Here is an 8,431-nt window from a genome sequence, read left to right on the forward strand (position 1 = left end):
TTACATTTAAGGCGGCATTGGAAAAAGTAAAAGCAGATGTCAGGGTGCTGTAACAACACCAAATTATGATTCTAATAGGTATGGACTTGCCTGAATCTGAAGTAGAAATTCCCATACTTGACCGCATCGCAATTCCCCAAAGAAAAAAAAGAAAAAGGGGGAAAAGAAAGGCAAAGATAAGAGAGAAGAGCCAGATAGTGAGAAAGAAATGAGAGTGAAAAAGAAGGCCAAAAAGAAGGCCGAAAAAGAGGAGTTGAAGAAGGCAAGATTGGAGTCCCTGGATGATACAGACAAATGGGAGACAACCATCTGAGCTAGGCCTGTAGGTGCTTCATCTAGACAGGCTCCCACCACTGCTAGGCCAGATGCTCCTGATGGGTAGAAGATAGTAGGTGACGTAGTAGCAAGGTTGGAGACCCAGGATCCACATGCTTGTCTTCAGGTATACCCTCACCCTTAGTGCATTTTATTTTTGAATTTTAAGTTAAGGGTGTAGGGTAGATTATTATTGTAACATATTCTGTAGATAACTAGGAGTAGTACAAGTACTAGAGGTAGTTAGCTTGTGTTGTGATTTTTGAGTACCTCTTCACTGGTCTAATCTATTATGTACTGTGTGCATTGCATCCATTGTGACCATGATATATCTTTTTGTAGCATTAGTATGGCAACCAAATGACCTATGTTAAACAAGTGCATGAAACAAATAAATAGTGATATATGAGATACTTATGTGACATGTATAAGGTCTTACTCAGTTCCTGTTGTGCGTTGATCTAAGACTTACCCTGCTAGTCTTGCCATGGTCATAGGATAGGCGTTAGGAGAGGATCATAGGCCATTTTTGTATTTTATCTCATTTTAGCCTAAATGACCTTCCTAATGTGAACAATATCCCTTGATCTCTTCTTGAGCCTAAATAGCCTAATTCTTTCTTTAGCACCTCTTACCTTTCCGTTTACATCATAATGAACCTATCTTGGCCCTAATCCTCCTTGGATACTATGCACCTTAACTTAGGTAAACAACCTAAGTTGAGGGTGGCTATTATAGAGGTGCATGATTCAAAATGCGTACGAAGAGAGGTAAAATAAGGAAGATGAATAAACAAAAGGTTGGGCACACTAAAAAAGAAATAAGAAAAGAGAAAACTATGTGAAAGATGATAAAAAGATAATCTGATAATTGAAAAGGCCGCATCCATCTTGAGCATGCATGATCAATAAAAGAGAGAAGAAATAAAAGTTAAGAGTTGAAACCCTGAGAGTTAAAGTATTGTCAAGGAGGCATAGTCACTTGAAATATCCATGAATATCATACCAGTCCCTAGCCTACGTTACAAGCTTAAAAAAATCCCTATGGTGATCATAACTTGCCTGTCTGAAGACTTGGGTACTGACTATAAGGGCAAGCCTATGGCATCTGATGAACAATGTTGGAACTTTATTTTGAGAGTGAGTCTTATATTTATTCCTGTATTTATGTATGTAAATTCTGACATGAGTGAAAAAGGGATTTCTTTATTGTGAGGGCACACTAGGTATGTTGCTAATCACTGCCTTGTTCGGATAGTATGATTCTAGTATGTGCTGGGTTGTTATTGATGAAAGTTTTGTGATATCTTGATCCTCGTGAGTTGCATGAGTGTTTTCAATAATAGACATAGTTGCTCTTAATTTGACTGACCTTGGAGATGGTGCATGTATTCTGAACTGATATGAGTAGTTAGCTGCCAACTTTTACTTTGTATACGCTTGGTTATATTCTGGTTGCTTGAGGATAAGCAATTGTTTAAGTTGAGGGCGTTAATGTGTGAGCCTACGCTAAAACATTTAAAGCTTTTAACTCTAAATAATTGCAAAGTCTTGAGTAACTTTAGTTGTTTTTGATTAGTTTAGTTTGATTTTACAGTAAAAGTAGAGAAGAACGGGAACCAAAAATAAGGAAGTAAAAAGCATAAAATTAGAAGCAAATAAGGAACAAAGGGTGGCTGACGAAATCCATGACACGCCGTCAGCCTAGTGATATGCTGTCAAGGATGTCGTCAACCTTAAATAGAAGATGGAAGTTGTAGGAAGTTTTGTGACAACATTCATGACACGCCACCAAGATGATAATAAGGCGTCATCATTGTCGTCAACCTTAGGCAGTAGAAGCTAAACTTGCAGAAAAGCTGACGGCGTCCGTGATAGGCCGTCAAACTCCTGATAGGCCTCACGGGCGCCATCATCTATTCTAAGAGAAAATCTGAAACTTTAATTTTATTTCCTTATTTTAGGTTTAACTATTTAAAGCCTTGTTGGAGGGTTTTCTATAATCGATTGACATATCCCATAAGATAGAAGATACTATTTTTCTCTCTCTTTCTCTAAGACCAATATTTTGGAGCTTTGCCCCGTGATTCAATTCAAAGTATACTTTTGATTTTCTTCATCATTGTAAGTTAATCCTTTCAGTTATGAATTCAATTTTCATACTTGTTTCTTGCATCATGAGTGGCTAAAGACCTGTAACATGGATCATGGGATCTAGGGTTAGGTTATGATAAGGTGTTAAATACTCAAGATTTAATAGGTATTAGGATTTCTTGGAAATTTTGAGATTATAATTTACGTCTGTTGGTTGCAAACAGTAGGCGTACCTACTTTGGTTTGCTTGAGAAAGAAATCATAAACAGTAGGAAGTGAATTATCAACAGGGACTCAGAAAGGCTTCGTTTAATAATCAGCACTGTAATAAGGTTGATTAACCTGAGGTAAAATCTGGACAGTGCATAGCGATTCCCTAAGTCCGAGAGGATTAGGAAATTAGACGCTTGAATAGGTCGAGAGATATTTGAGCATATCATAGATAAAGATAGCTTGTGATCCTAACCACTGTGAGAGTCTTGAGTAAATTTTAGCATCTGTCATGTACCGTAACCCCTAGTGAACATAATCCTATTTATTTCATAAAATCTTAGTTACAAACATCAAATTTAAAGTGACAATCAATTATTTGCAAAACTTAAACCCCATTTCAGAAAATAGTAAACTACCAGTGAATTAAATTGTAAACAACTTGAGCTCACACCTTATTCCCTGTGGGATTCTACCCCAACCTAGTTGGGTTTTATATTGACAATGATCGCTTACACCCATTCAAGAGAGTAATTTGAGCGTTATTAGTCGGTGGTTGATTTTTGACATGCATTTAAAACTTTCTTAGACTTTTGTACACTATCTTTTTATATGTCAAAATTCAGCCAACCTTCGGGTATGGTGTGCTTGGTTTGGTTAGGTGTAGGGGTGATCTCTGATCCATGTGGGACTTGAGATATCCTTCATGGCCAGACCCTAGTTTAGATCGTGACAAAAGTGGTATCAGAGCCTAGGTTTGGCGTTATTGGGTGTCCAACAAAGTCGTATCGATAGAGTCTATTTTATGGGTGTGTAGCATGCCGCACTTATAAGGGTAGGCTATGGGATATTTGTGAATGTTTCCTTTTCTTGTTTCTCTGTTTCATGCTATAGATCCTAAGGTCTTGAGGCATACTAATTCCCATTTGTTCTCTTTTAAGATCATGCCTCCCAGATGATCTGAAGCTCATGGAAACTCCTCTGTCCCATTTGAGGACAATACTAATGGGACCCACCCTACTTATGAGGTACATATATGGTCTAGGGGTCCAGTTTATAATTGCCCTTCTAGAGTTCCATCGGGCCTCTCTAGTCCTTCTCAAGCTCCTCAAGCTGATGTATGGAATGCAAAATTTCATTAGTCCATTCATATGTTGGATCAGTTGGTAGCTTCTCAGTCTGAGCAAGTATCTTCTGTTACTCCATCTTTTGAGGCCACAAATGTTGGCCACTTTATGAGGTTGAATCCTCCAAATTTTACTGGTGTTAGTGTTGAGGAGGATCCTCAAGGTTTTGTTGATGAGATAGAGAAGAGCTTTTGAGTAATGCATGCTACTAATGTGGAGGGTTTAGAATTTCCAGCCTATCAGTTGAACGACTTAGCATACAAATGGTATGAGGAATGGGAACTATCTATGGGAGATGATGTCGAATCTATACTGTAGGATGATTTCTCTAGTGGTTTTCTGGACTACTTCTCTTCTCAGAAGTTGAGAGAGGTAAGATCAGAAGAGTTTGTTAATCTGAAGCAAGACAGGATGATGGTCAAGAAGTATGCCTTGAAATTCCATCAGTTGTCCTGAATGGACCCGAGTTAGTGTCTAACATGAGGGCTAGAATGAGAAAATTTTCTTCTAGGTTTTCCCGTGATTTGATCCTAGAGAGTAAGACTACCTTCTTGAATAAGGACATGGACATCTCCAAATTAGTTATGTATATGAAACAAGTTGAGGAAGAGAAGAAGAAATAGATAGAGATAGGGGAAAGGCATCAAGGTGGAGGTCAATTGAAGAGTGGTAAAGATGGTAGAAAGTGGTCTAATAAGAAGTGGGGGACTTTTAGATTGTACTCTACGACTAGTTCTCCTTATCCAAAGTCATCGGGTGATCATTATTCTCAGTATGATAGTGGGTTTAGGGCACAGGGTTCCCAATATCAGGCTGGTGGGGCTCAGTTCGCTCCATCATATCCTCTTTATAGATTCAGGTGCACATGGGTTTTGTGAAAAGGGGAGGAATAAGTGTTTTAGGTGTGGTCAAATTGGTCACCTATAGAGGGATTGTCTTTCTAAGGTGTCTTCTAGGGAAAATAAGATTCCTGTTACCACTTCAGCATCTCCTGCACCAAAGGGTGCTGCTTATTCTTCTAGTACCGGCACTGGCCAAAATTATTTGTATACCCTTGCTACCCGCCAGGACTCAGAGGTATCCCCTGATGTCGTCACTGGTATGTTATGACTTTTTTCTCGTGATGTGCATTGCTAGCTTGATACGAGGTCTACTCTTTCTTATTTGACCCTATTTGTGGCTACACATTTTGGTTTTAGTACTGAGTATATCCTCAATCTCTTTTTTATTTCTACCTAAGTGAGTGACTCTGTGGTTGGTAGAAGAGTCTATAGGGGTTGTATGGTATCTGTTGGGAGTAGAGAAACTCTGGTAGATCTAATAGAGCTAGATATTGTTGATTTTGATGCCATATTAGGAACAGATTGGTTGCATTCACGCTATACTTCCTTAGATTGTCAAACCTGTACGGTCATGTTTAATTTCCCTAGTGAGCCAGTTATTGAGAGTGAAGGGGGTTCTCTAGTGCCTAAGGGAAGGTTCATATAAAATCTTAAAGTGCGAAAGTTGATTTCTAAGGGATGTCTTTACCATTTGGTCTGAGTTAAAGATTCTAGCTCGAAGAGTCCTTCTTTACATTCCATTCCCATGGTTAATGAATTCCCAGAGGTTTTTCCTGATGATCTTCTTGGAGTGTCTCCCGTTAGGGAAATTGACTTTGGGATTGATTTTGTTCTGAACACTCATCCTAATTCAATCTCTCCATATAGAATAGCTCCGGCTGAGTGGAAAAAGCTTAAGGAGAAGTTGAAGGACCTCTTTGAAAAAGGTTTTATCCATCCTAGTGTGTCTTTATAGGGTGTGTCTATTTTGTTCGTATGTAAGAAGGATGGTTCCCTTCGAATATGCATCGACTGCCAATACTTGAATAAGGTTACGGTGAATAATAAGTATCCTCTTCCTTAGATTAATGATTTGCTTGACCAGCTTCAAGTTGCTAGATATTTCCATAAGATTGATCTTAGGTCGGGTTATCATCAGCTAAAGATTAGGGAGGTGGATATCCCTATGATTGCCTTCCCAACCCAGTATGGTTATTATGAGTTCTTAGTCATGTCTTTTGGTTTGACTAATGCCCGAACGACATTCATGGACTTGATGAATAAGGTCTTTCGTCAGTTTTTGGATTTGTTTGTTTATAGATGATATTCTGGTGTATTCCAAGAGTGAGATATATCATGTCGATAACCTCCATATTGTGTTACAAACCTTAAAATATCAACAATTATATGCTAAGTTTTCAAAGTGCAAAATCTGGTTAAAGACTGTTACTTTGTTGGGTCATGTCATTTCTAGTAAAGAGATCATGACGAATTCGCAGAAAGTTGCAGTGGTTAAGAACTGGCCTAGGTCTACGAATCAAACCGATACTTGGAACTTCTTGGGTTTAGCTAATTATTATAGGATATTTGTGGAGAGTTTCTCGACCATAGCTGCCCTGCTAACTAAGTTAACCCAGAAGAAGGTGAAGTTCTTATGGTCTGATAGTTATGAGGGTAGTTTTGAAAAGCTGAAAGATAAGTTGACTTCAACTTCAGTTTTGACCCTGATCGAGAGTAATGATGGTTTTTTTGTCTATTATGTCGCGTCGTGTATGGAATTGGGTTTTGTGTTAATACAGTATGGTAGGGTGGTGACCTAAGCTTCTAGGCAGTAGAAAGTTCATGAGAGGAATTATCCGACTCATGACTTGGAGTTGTTGGCTGTAGAGTTTGCATTAAAGATTTAGAGTCACTATTTGTATAGAGTCCATATAGATATCTTTTCTGATCATAAGAACCTGTAATATGTACTCACCCAGAAGGAGTTGAATCTCAGGCAGAGAAGGTAGCTTGAGTTGCTAAAAGACTATGACATGAGTCTCCACTATCGCAAAGGTAAAGCTAATGTGGTTGCTGATGCTCTTAGCAAGTTATCCATGGGGATTCTAGCTTATGTGGATGAGGATGAGTGGGATTTGGTGAAAGATATTCATTATTTAACTAACCTTGGAGTTCGTCTCTCGGACTCTGAGGATGGTGTGTATTTGTGTAAGAGGTGGCAAAGTCATATCTTATTGCTGAGATAAAGGAGAAATAAGTATTGGATCTTGTCTTAATGAAGATTAAAGGGGATGTGGGACAACAAAAGTTTATAGATTTTGAGGTTGGTGCCGATGGTATCTTGATATACCAAGGCAAATTATGTGTTCCCGATGTAATAGGTTGTGAGAGAGGATCTTGGCCGAGGATCTTGAGTCATGTAATGTCATTCATCCTAGTTCGACGTAGATGTATCATGATCTTAAGGAGATTTATTGGTGGAATAATATGAAGTGAGATGTGGCCAGTTTTGTGTCTAAATGTATGGTGGGTTAACAAGTAAAGGTTGAGCACTTAAGGCCCGGTGAGTTGACTCAAGAGATTGAGTTGCCTTTATAGAAGTAAGGGATAATTAATATAGATTTCATTACCGGTCTTTCTCAGTTTTAGAATTAGTTTGGTTTGATTTGGGTCATCGTGGATTGCATGATATACTGGTTTAGAACCTAAAATATACTAGTTTCTCTCAATTTTCTCTCAAAAACAAGCTAGGGTTTCAATTGGGGATTCAATTTCAAGAAAGTCTCTCCATCAATCTTCACTAAATCAAGGACTAAGGTATGTCATATGTTGATTCATGGGTAACTTTCACCCATGAAGCTCAAGAATCTCTTTTAAAAATCAAAGATTTGTATATTTACGAATGTTCATGATTTGATTGAATTAAAAGTGATGTTCATGTTGTTGTTTGGTTTCATTCCATGTTATAGACTATTAATTACAAGAATTGATTCTAGTATGTGAGAAATTACACGGTATTCATGATAAACCATTCAATTCAAAAGTTGATTGATGTATCCTTGATTATTAGATGTGTTGATGATTGTATAACCATAGCATGCTCCCCCCATGTTTGATTAAATGCCTATGTGAAGGAAAAGTGCCATACTAGTATGATAATATGAAATCTTCATTCATGTACAAGTTATGTATGTCAAGTGTTTGATGAAATGTCTTAGCCAATGGATTATGTATTGTTGATGTTGGTCCTGTACTCAAGAAAGTCATGCTTTATCAGTTTTCTTCTATTGAGTCCTAGGGGTACTTGTACTGAAAAAGATAGTTGTGTGCCTAGAGTCTGTGTCATGTTTTCACGATATCCTCAGTCAAGCCATGATCTATAGAGCTCAATCAGTCATGTGATTCAGGAAAGCTCAATAATATAGTAATCTCAGTACTATTCCGTCAGTCAACGGAGCTCAGTTAATTCAGTCCAGTACAATTCAGTAATCCATGATCAATGTCTATTCAGATGGGAGTAGGAATTAGCACCGAGTGAAACCAAGGATAGGAACATACACTGTCAGATGAGGGTTTGATTCTTAGAAGTCATCCTAGCATTCCAGAACTATGTAGCCAGCATAGGTTGAGACATCAAGACTGTCAGATGAAGGTTGATGAGCTGGGTAAGCACTGTTGGATTAGGGCCCAATCATTATCGAAAAGGGGACACTATCAGATGAGGGTCACCCACACTTGTCCTTACCAGTGGCGCGGTATTGACACCCTTCTAATTGGGGTTACAGATTGGACCCCAACTCAGCCATAATGGCATACCAGGGGCAAGTCGGTTGGATTACTACTTCCCACAGTTTTATGTTACAGA

This window comes from Capsicum annuum, chromosome 7, assembly GCF_002878395.1.
Source record: "Capsicum annuum cultivar UCD-10X-F1 chromosome 7, UCD10Xv1.1, whole genome shotgun sequence".
Lineage (NCBI taxonomy): Eukaryota > Viridiplantae > Streptophyta > Magnoliopsida > Solanales > Solanaceae > Capsicum > Capsicum annuum.